The 15805-nt window shown below is 35.2% G+C and overlaps 1 long non-coding RNA gene across 1 annotated transcript; it reads left to right on the top strand.

Moving 5' to 3' along the window:
• The first annotated feature begins 335 nt into the window (after window positions 1-335).
• On the top strand, window positions 336-7682 carry LOC134244244 (uncharacterized). The gene is made up of 4 exons (XR_009987184.1): window positions 336-407; window positions 2551-2670; window positions 3526-3582; window positions 7416-7682. It is a non-coding gene; the product is annotated as an uncharacterized LOC134244244 (long non-coding RNA).
• The last annotated feature ends 8123 nt before the right edge of the window (window positions 7683-15805 follow it).

Here is a 15805-nt window from a genome sequence, read left to right on the forward strand (position 1 = left end):
AATGGGATTTTATCTACCAAAATACGATAAGTACAAGTAGCTATTACGTTATTAAGTTGATTTAAACAATGACAATACAATGTTCAAAGACGAAATGTGATAATTGACTTCAAACATGCTATCGAGATCGAGACCGGGTCGAAATACAGTGAACCCGATTCTAAAACAATATTATATGATTGACAGCATATAACTTATTTCTTTTACAACTTTTTATCAATTATTTAATAACAAACAATCATGTACATATCAATATGCTGATAACGACTGCATCCGCTGCGAGTGATAGACTAAATACACAAAAGTGACGAAACGAATTTCGTAACATAGCCCCCTCCTGAAGAAAACATTCGTCCCGAATGCAACTGGACTTGGGTCAACTGAAAACATCACTTGCAGTTATAGAAGTAAGTATGAATCAAAATAAACAATAATGCAATTAAAATGTACAATGACATGCATAATATGACAAGAAGTAGCATTAATAAAATATGATAATCAATCATATCACATTTAACTCGAATCCATATACTCATCGCAATGACTAATGCTACATGTAATTATTATATAAAAACATTTCGGCTACATCCATCCCTTAACTACTTGATATTTATAACAACAACAACAAAAACAAAAGAAATGGACTCAGTTGGATTTACAATACTTCTCCTATCATCAAAACATTTGACATGAATGAGTATTTATAAAAATTGGACATATATTCCAAAACACACAAATCATATTTTATCTTCACAAATTACAGTTATTCCTCTGAGAACTCTTTGTGTCCAAAGATCATTACAAACAGCTGGCTACCAATTATTTCGACTAGCGTCTCTAATCTATAATATACCGCTTCGATGTGGATTTTCCTTAAGGTCCTTACGTCATTAGGTAAATGGCAATTAATGTTCTTCGGTCCATCTCTCATGTAATGGAGTATGACATCGAAGTAGGTGGCATCACGGTCAATAAAGTAGACTGGTAGGTTCCCTCTATCCAGTATATTATAAGCAGGTAATAAGGTGGGGTCCTTCATCATCCTTGCGAAAAGGGAATCAGGTTGGTTTGTAAGAGTGGCAACTGTCGTCACAAATAGTTTCCCGCCAACATCCAGACCAATACATTGTTGTGACACTAAGGGATGTGCGCTACCACTGGGGGAAGTCTGTATCGAAACGTCTTGTTTGTCAAACTCCCTCTCCGTCATAGTTGTTAGGGTTCTACTCGGTGTAGAGGTAACAGGAGGCTCCGTTATTGAAATATCAGGAGTAAGAAGATCTTCTTCATCTGACGAGTCACTTAAGCTGTCCCCGAATAATCGTTTGAAAGACCTCCTCTGCGGTGTATCGTTCTTACTCTGACGTGATGATGTTGACTTTTCCGACTGCAGGAGTGGAGACGCTGGGATGGACTTCTCAGTCGATAGGAGTGCAGGCTCTGGGGTGGACTTCACGGTCGGCATCGATAGGAGTGTAGGCGCTGGGTCGGACTTCTCGGTCGACAGGAGCACAGGCCCTGGAGTGGGCATCTTGGTTGACAAGGGCGCAGGCGCTGTGTCGGACTTCTCGGTCGACATGGACAGGAGTGCAGGCGCTGGGGCGGACCTATGTGATGACAGGAGTGCTGGCGCTTGTGCGGATCTCTTTGGTCGCTTCTTGGCATTCCGTCCTTGGTGAGGCTCCGTGTATATTGCTCTCTTTTTTGCTTAGCCCTGGTGGTACGGCTGATCGCTGAACACTAAGGGGAGCTCCTTCATGAAGGGCACGACGTGTCTCCCTCTCCCACGTTGGAAGGCCTCAAACTCCTTCTCTTCCTCTATGGTGAGCGTGAGTGTTGATTTCTTCACTCTCTGCAGGGTCCTGCCTTCACACCCGTGTTTTTGATCTTTTCGTCCAAGTACGATCCCGCAAGTGGCACATCGGAACACGAACCCCGAGTGCACTGCAGTCATGTGCCTCTCACAGTGACTCTGTTGCGTGAACTCTCTGTCTTCTGTGCATAGTCCACATTTGAATCTTTGGATCTGTAAAGTAATAAAGGGATACTTAGTCCCTCATTTCTGACAACTTCCCAAACATTAATAATGGGCATAATAAAACTGCATATTAATATGATTTACTAAAATTTCCGACAAAATGATGAGTATATTTAATATTCACTAAGCTACATATATTTCGAGGCAGATCCCATATTTCTAGTTGGGTCTATTACTTCCTTTGTAAGGCTTCAACAAATTATAGTGAACAACCTTGGATTTACTTTTTGTTGTTTTTCTAATTTTGTATATAACATCATTGATTCTTTTCAGAATTAAGTAAGGTCCCAACCAATGACATTGGAGCTTTGGTGATCCCATTTTATTAATATTATGGGCGTAGTACCATACAAGATCTCCCTCTTCATAACCTTGAAAATTTATCTTTGAGTTGTATTCTCTTAACATTTTTTCTGTAGCTAAACTCATTTTATCCCTGGCAAACTCATGTATTTTATCCATAGATTGAGACAATTTGTAAGCATATTCTGACATTTCTAATGTACTTTCAGGTTGTAGCCTTCCCAATACTAAATCGGCTGGGAGAGAAACATGCCTACCAAACATCATCTCACATGGACTTGCGCCAGTTGACTCGTGCTGGGCTGACCTATAAGCTAACATGAGCAAGGGTAAATGTTCGTCCCAATCTTTCTGATTTTGAGAAACAAATGATGCTAACATATTTTCTATTGTTCTGTTTGCCCGCTCTACCAACTCATCTGACTGAGGTCTATATGGTGAGGTTCGGGTTTTCTCGATGCCTAAAATCCTACACATTTCCCTAAATACATCTGACTCGAATGATCTTCCCTGATCACTATGGATTTGCATGGGTGTTCCAAAAATACTAACTATTCTATCAATTAACTTTTGAGCGACTGTGACAGCTTTCTGATTACGTATGGGTACCGCATCCACCCATTTTGTAAAATAATCGCCCATAACTAAGATGTAGAGATTTCCCTTATTGGATTTGGGCAATGGTCCCATAACGTCAATTGCTACCCTCTCTAAAGGAGCACCAACCACATATTTTTGAAGTGGGGCTCTTATTCTCCTATTAGGGGATTTTCTAGACTCACAGGTGTCACATGTCACACACCAATGTTTTGTATCAGTACTCATTTTGTACCAAAAATATCTTTCCCTTACTTTAGATAGGGTTTTCTTAATACCTAAGTGACCTCCTGTAGTACTATTGTGTAATAGGGTCAAAACTTCTCCCACTAAAGCTTTTGGGATCACTATACAATAATTTCTTTCTAACCCATCATGGACATAGTACAAGGTATTGTGTCTGTATTCTAAAGACTCGAATCGAACCCAATAAAATTTACAAGTCTCACTTAAATGGGATATATCTTCCCAACTGGGTTGAGTTCCATCTTGTACCCACTTAATAACATGCTTTAAATCTGGGTCTTCATTTTGATATTTTCCCACATCAAAATTTTCTGTGCTAATTAAACTTTCTTTATTTTCAGGTGCCTTTTGTTTCGACCTAGTTTCAACAACTGAACACTTTTGTGTAGATTCTTCAGGTAGGTATTTTACCTCTGCTTTAGCACAGTATGTACACTCCACATCAGCACAAGGTCTGCGGGATAAAGCATCTGCATTCCCATGCAAGCGACCTGGCCTGTGTTCTATTTCAAATTGGTAAGAAGCTAATGTTTCTAGCCAACGGGCTATTTGACCTTCGGGATTCTTAAATTTCAGAAGCCATCGTAATGAACCATGGTCTGTTCTTATTTTAAATACTTGCCCATAAAGATAATGGTGAAAGTGTTTGATGGACTGAATAATAGCTAATAATTCCCGTCTAGTCACACAGTATCGGCGTTCAGCCGTATTGAATAGCTTACTATAGTAACTTATGACTTTTTCTTCCCCATCCTGGATTTGGGAAAGTACAGATCCCATGCCAGTGTTTGAGGCATCTGTATCTATCACATATTGTCCCTCTTTCTTGGGATAAGAAAGTATTGGGCTGCTGGTTAAAGCTCTTTTCAACTTGTCAAAGGCTTCTTGACAGTCTGAGTCCCATACAAACTTTTGGGATTTTTCTGTTAATTTGTGCAAGGGCTTAGCTATTACAGAAAACCCTTGAACAAATTTCCGATAATAGGAACAAATACCTAGAAAACTACGGACATCCCTAACATTTTTAGGTGTGGGCCAATCTTGGACCGCATCGATTTTGTCAGGGTCGGTCTTTATTCCCTGTTCGCTGATAATATGTCCTAAGTATGCTACTTCCCTCTATAAAAGTTTGCACTTTTTAGGGTTTATTTTAAGGTTTGCTTTCTTTAATCTACTGAACACTTTTTCTAAGTTCCTAAGGTGTTGGGAAAAATTAGGGGCTAAGACAATAATGTCATCAAGATATACCATGCAAATTTCCCACGACAAATGAGAGAGTACTTTTTCCATCAATCTTTGGAAAGTGGCCCCCGCGTTGCACAAACCGAATGGCATGACAGTAAAATTCCAATGACCACCCCCCGGGATTGAGAATGCTGTTTTAGGTTTATCTTCCTCTGCTACCTTAACCTGCCAATACCCACTTTTCAAATCTATAGTGGAATAGTATTTTGATCCCGAAAGGGCATCTAATATTGACTCTATCCTAGGAATAGGGTGACTATCCTTGATAGTTACCTCATTGAGTTTTCTAAAGTCTATACAAAACCTTATCGAGTTATCTTTCTTTTTAACTAGAACTATAGGGGAGCTCCAGGGACTATCTGATTCTTCAATCACTCCCTTAGCTAACATTTCTTTAATTTCCCTATTAACATCTTGCATTTTGGCAAGAGGAATTCTTCTTGGGGCTTGTTTAATGGGTCTACTATTCCCAGTATCTATTCTATGCTCTGCCATATTTGTAAGACCCATATCCTCAGAATTTTTAGAGAAACAACCCTGATACTCTACAAGTAAATCTTTTAATTGCTCTTTTTCAATTTCTGTTATCCCAATACATGACTCTTCATACAGATTTTTCAAATGTTCTGGTAATTTAGTGGGGGTATCTTCTAAGCTGATTTCTGATATAGCTAAACTATCATCTTTTAACATGGAGACTTTCTCCATTCCTCCCATAAGGCTATTTTTATGGAGTTCAATTTCCCTATCTGACACATTCATGACTTTTAATGGGATTATCCCAGATGTGGGGTTTACAAGTGTCCTAGCCACTAACACTTCATGTTTACCCATAAATTCTATATTTGGCTCTACCAAAGCCTCATCCCATTTAGGAATAGAATCCAAAATTCTACCATGGGCAATAAACTCTGAGTTGGGAGGTACTTTCACGTCCTCCATTAATGCAACTCTAAAGGTACAATCTACCTCATCACTACTAAATCTAAAACAAGGGATCTCTTGACCCTTGACCCGTAAACACATCTTTTGTACTAAGATATCACATGAATGTTCAGTCATAAAGTCTAAACCTAAGATACCGTTGTATCTAATATCAGCTACTATCACTTTGTGGGTGATTTCATTTTTCCCCATTTTAAAATGGACTTCACATTTCCCACTATTTGGTATTGGGTCCCCTGTAGCAGAGACTAGTTTCACATCATAGGGTTCTAAGGAAGGTGATTTCCCCTCAAAACATTTCTCTAAAAATTGGGTACTAACAATGGTAACATCTGCCCCAGAATCTACTAAAAATCTACATTCTTTCCCATTGATTTGTGTGGGAACAAATATACCTGATTCAATTTTGCTTGCGTTATGAACAATTACTTTGGTAGCTTGAGAAAGGGTTTCTTTTGGGCCAGATTTCTCTCCCATATCCCTCTCAACTTTTTCATTCCCATCTCCCTCATTTGAGGTCAAAAGAGTATCATTAACATTTGATTCATTTTTATTTTCACCGACAATTTCCTGAAACTTTATTTCATTTTCCTGGGGTTTTATTTCAACCTCTTCTAATGGAGTGGGTCTTCCCCCAAATTTTGTCGATTTCCGACCCCCGAAGCCGACACGGGAAGGTTTTTCTGTTGTTTCCCCGAACTTGAGCTATTTCCCTTTTTGGGACCTTGATTTTGGGTGCTACCATTTTGATTTCCCCAAGAATAACCATTCCCATTTTCTTTTTTATTATTTGGGCCATTATAACCGGATTTTTGAGCTTTCCAACCCTGGTTATTTTTCTGATTCCAATTTTTCCAATTTCCTTTTTTAAAAGGTGGACTGGGATTCTGTATTCTGGTTGTTTTTTCTAACCTTTCTATGTTTTCATTTAATCTCCCCAATAATTTGGTCAATTTAAATGAATCTTGGGTGTTACCACTCCCACTAGCATCTATGGCGTTTACATTGTTCAACTTTGCACACTTCTGTGTATCCGCCAACCTATAAGTTTCTAACCTAATTGCTAGAGTTTCGGCTTCATTTATATCCCTAGGTCGGGCCTCCCTCAGGCGCAGCCTAATGTCGGGATCTGGTAACGCGTCTATAAATTGGTCTAATGCTAATACATTAGTGAGACTGGGCTCAGCGCTGGGATAGGCTTGTCTGGTTAATTTCTTTATTGCCTGGGCCAGTTCAGAGATGCTCTCATTTTGACCCCTCACCCGGGTTTTCAATCTTGCCCTAAACATTTCAGATCTTTCTGTGGCCCCAAAGCGTCTTTTCAAGGCTGTTAACAGGGTATTATAATCCCTTCTCTGACCTGGGCTCAACTCTCCCAACAAACTACATGCATCTTTAGCTAAATGACCTGCTAACTGTAAAGATTTAGTTTTGTAATCCCAATTATTAAGGTCTGCGACTATCTCAAACTGAGAGAGATAATCATCAAAATCTTCATTCCCATCAAATATCCTAGGTTTAGCCCTTTCCCTCGGGGGATCCCTAGTGGGTGTTAACACATTCCTGTTCCCATTGTGATCGGGAGTGCTAAACTTGTTTATATTGGGTACACTGGGTAACTGATGGTAATCTCCCATCCCTGACCTTGAATCTTTCCTACTAAATTCTGGGAGGTCACCTGTAAAATTGAATTGAGATCCTATCATCCCTCTATTTATCCCATTCTCTTCTCCCACTCTATATTGGTCATATGAACTTGGGTGTCTATTTTCCCTAACATGGTCATTACTTAAATGTGATGGGATTTGATACGGGGGTCTATTATTTATGTGGGCATCTTTTACCCTTGTTTGATCCCGTTCCCATAAATTCTGGGATTCGTGTTTAAACTTAAAAATCTCTTCCTGCATATTCTCTAACCTCCCATCAATTTCTTCCCTAATGCTTACAAATTGCTCTCCTATCTTTTGATTCATTTTTGCAAATTCACTAGAAAATTGCTCTTGTAAAACCTTAACTAATGACACATTTGCATTTTCAGATATGGGAGACATGGCTGCTGAGATACCTTCTGTGGGAGCAGGGACTTTCCCGTTATCCGCAATGGATCCAGCGGGACTGAAAATTTGCTGACCTATGGGTCTGAAAGTGACTTCCCCGGACTCTTCTAAATCTGACATTTCTGTGACTTTTTTTTTTAAGTATTTTATTGTACACTATGAAATTTCAATGATTGTAAAATTTTGAATTTAATAAAGCTAACCGAGAATGTGGAAAATTTCTTCCCAAATAAAGGGACTTGATCCCACTTCTGACACCAGTGTTGCGCCTCCCACCTCGGGAGAGAGTGGGGCAACTGTGTGGGCTTTCCACTCTCGTATGTTAACTAATAAATTAATAATTAAGTCAGGATAAAAGTTCAACAAATAAAATTTATTTACACTATGTACAATTAAATGTAAGTATTGTTATAATAAAAATCACAATACAATATATATATCAGTCTCTTATAAAGTGAAGTCACTCCCACAACCCGTAGATAAAATCTAAATTTCCCAAAATAATTATAAAAATTAGCTACTTGTACTAAAATATACTTTCCTTGGTTTAATATAATTTATTTATGCCTATTCTGTAAGACCTATATAGTTTTAATAATAAATTGTAACTCCCATAAATTCTCCCATAAGTTTTCCCGTCGATGGGTCTCCCACTCTACTTATGGGTCTCCCAAAGGGATATCTCAGCGTCTCTATTTAATATAATTTGACTAATATAATTACCCATCTGGTCTGCATAGGGTCTGCCATCCCTTTAAATGACTGCCAATGATGGGAGCATTTGTAAGATAATAATCTGGAGGCTTCCGTATCCTCCCAACTTCTCCCCCCTTCTCCTCTCTAGCAGACGAAATTTTCACTTCTTTATATACCTTTACTGTACCCACTGGTAACCTCAATTAGCCAATCGCTGACCCGGAATGACCCTACGCCACTTCCGGTATAAACAAATCAGGGAAAGTGCACGCAGAGAAGTTTTCTAATAGAAAATCATTACTAACCATACAAAATGGGATTTTATCTACCAAAATACGATAAGTACAAGTAGCTATTACGTTATTAAGTTGATTTAAACAATGACAATACAATGTTCAAAGACGAAACGTGATAATTGACTTCAAACATGCTATCGAGATCGAGACCGGGTCGAAATACAGTGAACCCGATTCTAAAACAATATTATATGATTGACAGCATATAACTTATTTCTTTTACAACTTTTTATCAATTATTTAATAACAAACAATCATGTACATATCAATATGCTGACAACAACTGCATACGCTGCGAGTGATTGACTAAATACACAAAAGTGACGAAACGAATTTCGTAACACTAGAAATTGTCTTAAATATAAAGCTTTCTACAATATGCCTTCGAAATGAACACTTGTTTGTACAGGAATTGCTACAATATTTAGGACTGACCCTTTTTTCATACCAACAATGGTCTAAAAAGATTCCTGGAATAATCGAGAAAATATGGGTTATTGTACCTTTTCAGGCAATGTTGGAAAGAAAAATCAATGTTATACCGTTAGTCTGGAAATTTTTGCTGTAGATAAAATTTTAGCAAATTTGCGAGTTCATTGCATTCGCGAAAATATTTTTCTTAAAAATAAATTATATAAAACAACTATATGTACGGTATGGTCCAATTGTGTTACAATTACAAATAAGAAAATGTTAACAAAGCAGTGGTTATTCGCAAAATTTTTATACGTAAAAATGAATAAGCACCATTTTGACCTGAATTCGCAAAATAAAATCGACGTAAAAATTTCCAGATTTACAGTAGACGTTGTGTGACCGACAAATAATTCGAATCTATTTAGTGAAATTGCACACTATCTAAACATGGGGCTCTCTTTTCTATTTATAGCACATCCATTTATATGTAGCAACTTCTCAGCAGAAGAAGAAAAATGACAAAGGATTAAAGGAGCTTCATTGATAACATACTTACGAAATATACTGCTGTATTCAAAATGTTCAATATGTCATGAGTATAATAAAGTTTTCCTAGTAAAATAATCATGTGACTGATAAGTGTAAACTATATGTAATTATAAATATCGGTAGTTACCGTTAACTAACAAGCATAAAAACAATGGTGATATTCAGTTCTACTTATATTTGAAATATGCGAAATCAATGAGGACTTCCAGTTCTATTTATAGAAACAAAGAACAATGTACAGTTTCAATACAAAATATTTAAAGCTCTATATTTTTCTAATATATGAAAATGATATAGGAAATCAAAATTCACTCTTTCTGAATCATAAGAATTCAGAATCATGACCTCCTAACTGCTAATTGTAACGTCATTAACTTGTGTATTTTCCCGTATTTTCTTAATAAGTTGCAAAAGACATCAATTTTTAGTGGAATATTTTCTTTTAGAAGACATACTCTGCCACTCTCGCCCAGAGAGATAACTGATATGTAATTTTTCATAGCAGTTTACATCATCCAAAAATTAAAGAGGGCGACGGTGGCTAAAGGAAAATCAGCACAGAAATGAGTCATTTTGAGGCTTTTCTGCATTAAACTTAAAAGTGTACCAAATTAATGACGTCATGTATCCTGAACGACCCCCCCCCCTTCTTGTCATATTCTTTAATGATCTATCATATTAATCTACTCAATGATTAGACTGTAAAAGCCAATTTCACAACTTTTTAAGAACATTAAATTTTTAGGTCACAATTAAGCTTAAACCGTACCTTCTTATAAAAGAGACCAGAGGGCATCAACAGTCATGAGATTAACCCTGTAACAGATCAGTGAAATGGCATTTTAACAAGATTTTGTTATTAGAGATTAGATTCCCTAGTTTCTCCTCTTGTTTAAAGAGAAAATCCCCATGTTTGGTACATGTATTAACAAAATCCTTAGATACTCTGTGACAATTTTGACAAAAAATGACAAACGTTTCTTGAAATATGGTGACTATATATCAAAAAAAAAAATGCAGACCACAGAAACTGCCATATAGAATACGCTCTTTGAGTCTTCGTCTTTGGACAAAATAAACTTGTAGATGAAAATGCAGGTACATTGTCAAAGGCTAGAACTAGGACAATCAGGAATTATTTTCGGGAACAATTGAAAAGATTTTTTAAGTTTTCCTATAAATGGCCTAAATATCTATATTTCGCCATGTGATACTAAAAATAGTAATAGGAACCCCCTCAACTTTTGTCCACACTAGCTAGTTGTGGCCAGCTACTGTCATTTACATCTCAAATTTTACAATATACTTCCTAATTATGCAGCTATGACATCTAAAAAGTGCCAGAAAAAGTGCAAGAATGTACATTTTCTAGATTATTCCAGGAGTCTATTTTTAGACCATTGTTCCTAAGTAATCAGCAGTGACATCTATAAAGTTCTTAAAAAGGAGTAGTAATCTACATTTTCTACATTATTCGAAAAATCTGTTTTTAGACTATTGTTGATATGAAATGAAACAAGAGTTCATCCTCAATATTGTGGAAAATTTTGTACAAACACATGCTCATTCTGAAAACATATTGTAGAAAGCTTTATATTTGTTAAAACTTTTTATATGAAGCTTCCAATTAGAACAAAAATGTCATTTTTCCTAATATTCAGAGACATATCTATATTTAGCCAAATGATACTAAAAATAGAAAAAGGGGAATTCCCCTCATCAATTATCCATACCTGCTAGTGGTATCCAGATCCTGTCATTTACATCTAAAATTTTACAAAATATTTCCTGATTATGCAGCAACTACATCTAAAAATTGCCTGAAAAGGTGCAATAATCTACATTTTCTTTAAAATTATTTGAGTAATCTATTTTTAGACCATTATTGCTATTAAATGAGACAAGAGTCCATCCTCAATATCGAAGCAATTTTTGTACAAACACATGTACATTCTGAAATCATATTGTAGAAAGCTTTATATTTGTTAAGACTTTATTTATGAAGCTTCCAATTAGAACAAAAATGCCGTTTTTCCTAATATTCAGAGACATATCTATATATAGCCACCTGTTACTAAAAATAGAAAAGGGAATTCCCCTCAACCGTTGTCCATACCAGCAAGTGGTGTCCAGCTCTTGTCATTAGAATTTCAATTTTTACAACATACGTTCCAATTATGCAGTAATGACAATTAAAACTTCGCCAAAATTTGATTTTTCACATTTTTCTAAAATATATCTATTTATAGATATATGTTACTAAAAATAGGAGCAAAAGCCCACTTTTATTTTTTCACGAAATGACACTACTTATTCCCAAGTATAATAACTCATACAAGATTTGGGAAATTTCCGCGGACAATTTTTCTTATTTAGCCTCAAAGATCTCAAAAAATTCCAATTTCCCCATTTTTCAAATTTTTAGAAACCATGTCAGTTTGCATGACCTTTTCCTTACAGGAAGAATATTTCTAGAATAAACGATTATATGCCCTGTGTACCTTAAAAGGTCATGTTATCATATGATCCAATGATTTTTGTTAGAGTGTATTAGATACCGACAAATATTCTTTTACATTTCCTCAATTTTCATGTTTTCATTTAGTCAAAATGGGCCAAAAATGGCCGAATTCAATGGATCCGTCGATCCGTCTCCATGGCAACCAAGCGCACGTGTGGAACTTCCGACACCATATTTACTAGTTTTGTACCAAGACACACCTATGGTAAAAATTTCATCAAAATCTGAGACATGTCGTTTCCAAGCCCTATAGTAAATTCGTTGGTGCTTACAGAGAATGCGTGTTAAGTCGGTAAAGAAAGTTGGCGTCCTCATTATCGTTCGGAGATAGAAGAAATAGTGTTGACCCCAAAATCAGAAAACAGCTTCGTACATTGTAAATACATACTTTAATTATTGTAATTATTAGTAAAGTTGTAGATAAGATGTTGATCATTTCTGCAATTGAAAGAAAAGTGTTTGTTTTGAAAGTTTATTTTGACGCTAATTTCGCATATCCTTAAGGACGTTCGATCCTGAGATTTTGAGAGTATTTTGGTCAGGTCCTTTATTTATAAAATTCTGCATCATTTTTAAGTTCTAACATTAAATCTGAATTCTACAGTGCAAATTTAACTATATTTAATGAAAAACCGCTTTGTTTAATATAGCAATATTTGCTTTCACATATATGCCTCACAGATATCTCATTATTAAATTATATACATTTACTCGATCAGCTCAATGATAAGTGTCATGGAATTATGAAGCATTTTTTTGAAGCCATATATGGCGTAACTGATCAAAAAATATATTTTTGAAAAATACCAAATTAAGTAAAGAAATATAGTTAATACATTTAATACGATTTTATCTTCTCTGTAATGTGTTATTTAAATCTTTTGTATTTTCTTCCAAGTCGAAGAAAATTTCGAGAAACCAAATTAAATTTTGATATCTTTTTAACGCAATTGACTATTTTGTAATTTACGGAAAATTTCTTTATCTTTATCATGTTTATATAAATTAATGTACAAATAATAAGTTTTTATAATTTCATAATAATTTTCACTACGCCATATATGGTTTTAAATGATTCAAGATGAAAACAAAATGATTTTTGCTTCGTTTTAATTAGACGAACTAGTGAATGACCAGAAAAGGAATATTTAAAATCTTTTTTTCATTTTTTTAAAATCATTAATTTATATATGATTAAATTTTACTAGCGAAAATTGAATTAAACTTTAATTTAAAAAAAAATCATCTGTAGTTATTACCCTGACTTTTTTCACGATGAACTTTTTTTCAATGATCATTTATTTTTCCACTTTTTGAAAGCTGTGGATTAGTTTTGATTTCCTTTATTATGACTATGATTTAATAGCACAACAATTAATGCTTACTTGTGATTTTGATAACATTCCTTTTTTCCATTGATATTTCATAAATATTTTCCTAAGTATTATGTTACAATAAATTGGTTTAGATTGTAATCAATAATTGCAATGGAAATTAAAACCATAATCATGTTCATTGAGGATTTTCAATATGTAACAGGTCAAACAGGAACTTCAATTGTGAACATTGCAGAGAACACACTCATTTCAGAAATAGGACAATTGTAAGTAATCAGTAAAATGATCAGGAATCTTCATGGTTGCACAAAAAGCTGATTTTTGCAGTGAAATGTGTTATGCTGGTTCTAAAATATCTATCAAATTATTTCTTATGAATTCTATCAACAAAGTGTGACAAATATAGTAAATATATTCTGAAAATCCGGGAAAAAAATAGCCAATTTTAACGTAAAAATGACACTGTTTAAGTAATATCTGAAAATTTACATCATATATACCCCCACTTTTGATGTTCTTTTCTAAATATTCAAGATAAATTTGACCTATTTGCTCAAAATCAGAAAAAGTTTAAGACTTTAAAATAATTTTTTTGCTAATTAAATTTTCAATATGTTGCGCCTCCCACCTCGGGAGAGAGTGGGGCAACTGTGTGGGCTTTCCACTCTCGTATGTTAACTAATAAATTAATAACTAAGTCAGGATAAAAGTTCAACAAATAAAATTTATTTACACTATGTACAATTAAATGTAAGTATTGTTATAATAAAAATCACAATACAATATATATATCAGTCTCTTATAAAGTGAAGTCACTCCCACAACCCGTAGGTAAAATCTAAATTTCCCAAAATAATTATAAAAATTAGCTACTTGTACTAAAATATACTTTCCTTGGTTTAATATAATTTATTTATACCTATTCTTTAAGACCTATATAGTTTTAATAATAAATTGTAACTCCCATAAATTCTCCCATAAGTTTTCCCGTCGATGGGTCTCCCACTCTACTTATGGGTCTCCCAAAGGGATATCTCAGCGCCTCTATTTAATATAATTTGACTAATATAATTACCCATCTGGTCTGCATAGGGTCTGCCATCCCTTTAAATGACTGCCAATGATGGGAGCACTTGTAAGATAATAATCTGGAGGCTTCCGTATCCTCCCAACTTCTCCCCCCTTCTCTTCTAGCAGACGAAATTTTCGCTTCTTTATATACCTTTACTGTACCCACTGGTAACCTCAATTAGCCAATCGCTGACCCGGAATGACCCTACGCCACTTCCGGTATAAACAAATCAGGGAAAGTGCATGCAGAGAAGTTTTCTAATAGAAAATCATTACTAACCATACAAAATGGGATTTTATCTACCAAAATACGATAAGTACAAGTAGCTATTACGTTATTAAGTTGATTTAAACAATGACAATACAATGTTCAAAGACGAAACGTGATAATTGACTTCAAACATGCTATCGAGATCGAGACCGGGTCGAAATACAGTGAACCCGATTCCAAAACAATATTATATGATTGACAGCATATAACTTATTTCTTTTACAACTTTTTATCAATTATTTAATAACAAACAATCATGTACATATCAATATGCTGATAACAACTGCATACGCTGCGAGTGATCAATGAAATATATAAAAGTGACGAAACGAATTTCGTAACATAGCCCCCTCCTGAAGAAAACATTCGTCCCGAATGCAACTGGACTTGGGTCTACTGAAAACATCACTTGCAGTTATAGAAGTAAGTATGAATCAATATAACAATAATGCAATTAAAATGTACAATGACATGCATAATATGACAAGAAGTAGCATTAATAAAATATGATAATCAATCATCTTACATTTAACTCGAATCCATATACTCATCGCAATGACTAATGCTACATGTAATTATTATATAAAAACATTTCGGCTACATCCATCCCTTAACTACTTGATATTTATAACAACAACAACAAAACAAAAGAACTGGACTTAGTTGGATTTACAATACTTCTCCTATCATCAAAACATTTGACATGAATGAGTATTTATAAAAATTGGACATATATTCCAAAACACACAAATCATATTTTATCTTCACAAATTACAGTTATTCCTCTGAGAACTCTTTGTGTCCAAAGATCATTAAGAGCAGCTGGCTACCAATTATTTCGACTAGCGTTTCTAATCTATAATATACCGCTTCGATGTGGATTTTCCTTAAGGTCCTCGCGTCATTAGGTAAATGGCAATTAATGTTCTTCGGTCCATCTCTCATGTAATGGAGTATGACATCGAAGTAGGTGGCATCACGGTCAATAAAGTAGACTGGTAGGTTCCCTCTATCCAGTGTATTATAAGCAGGTAATAAGGTGGGGTCCTCCATCATCCTTGCGAAAAGGGAATCAGGTTGGTTTGTAAGAGTGGCAACTGTCGTCACAAATAGTTTCCCGCCAACATCCAGACCAATACATTGTTGTGACACTAAGGGATGTGCGCTACCACTGGGGGAAGTCTGTATCGAAACGTCTCGTTTGTCAAACTCC

Source organism: Saccostrea cucullata, unplaced genomic scaffold, assembly GCF_032062105.1.
Source record: "Saccostrea cucullata isolate Sc308-1 unplaced genomic scaffold, CSIRO_AGI_Scuc_v1 ctg6465, whole genome shotgun sequence".
Taxonomy (NCBI): Eukaryota; Metazoa; Mollusca; class Bivalvia; order Ostreida; family Ostreidae; genus Saccostrea; species Saccostrea cuccullata.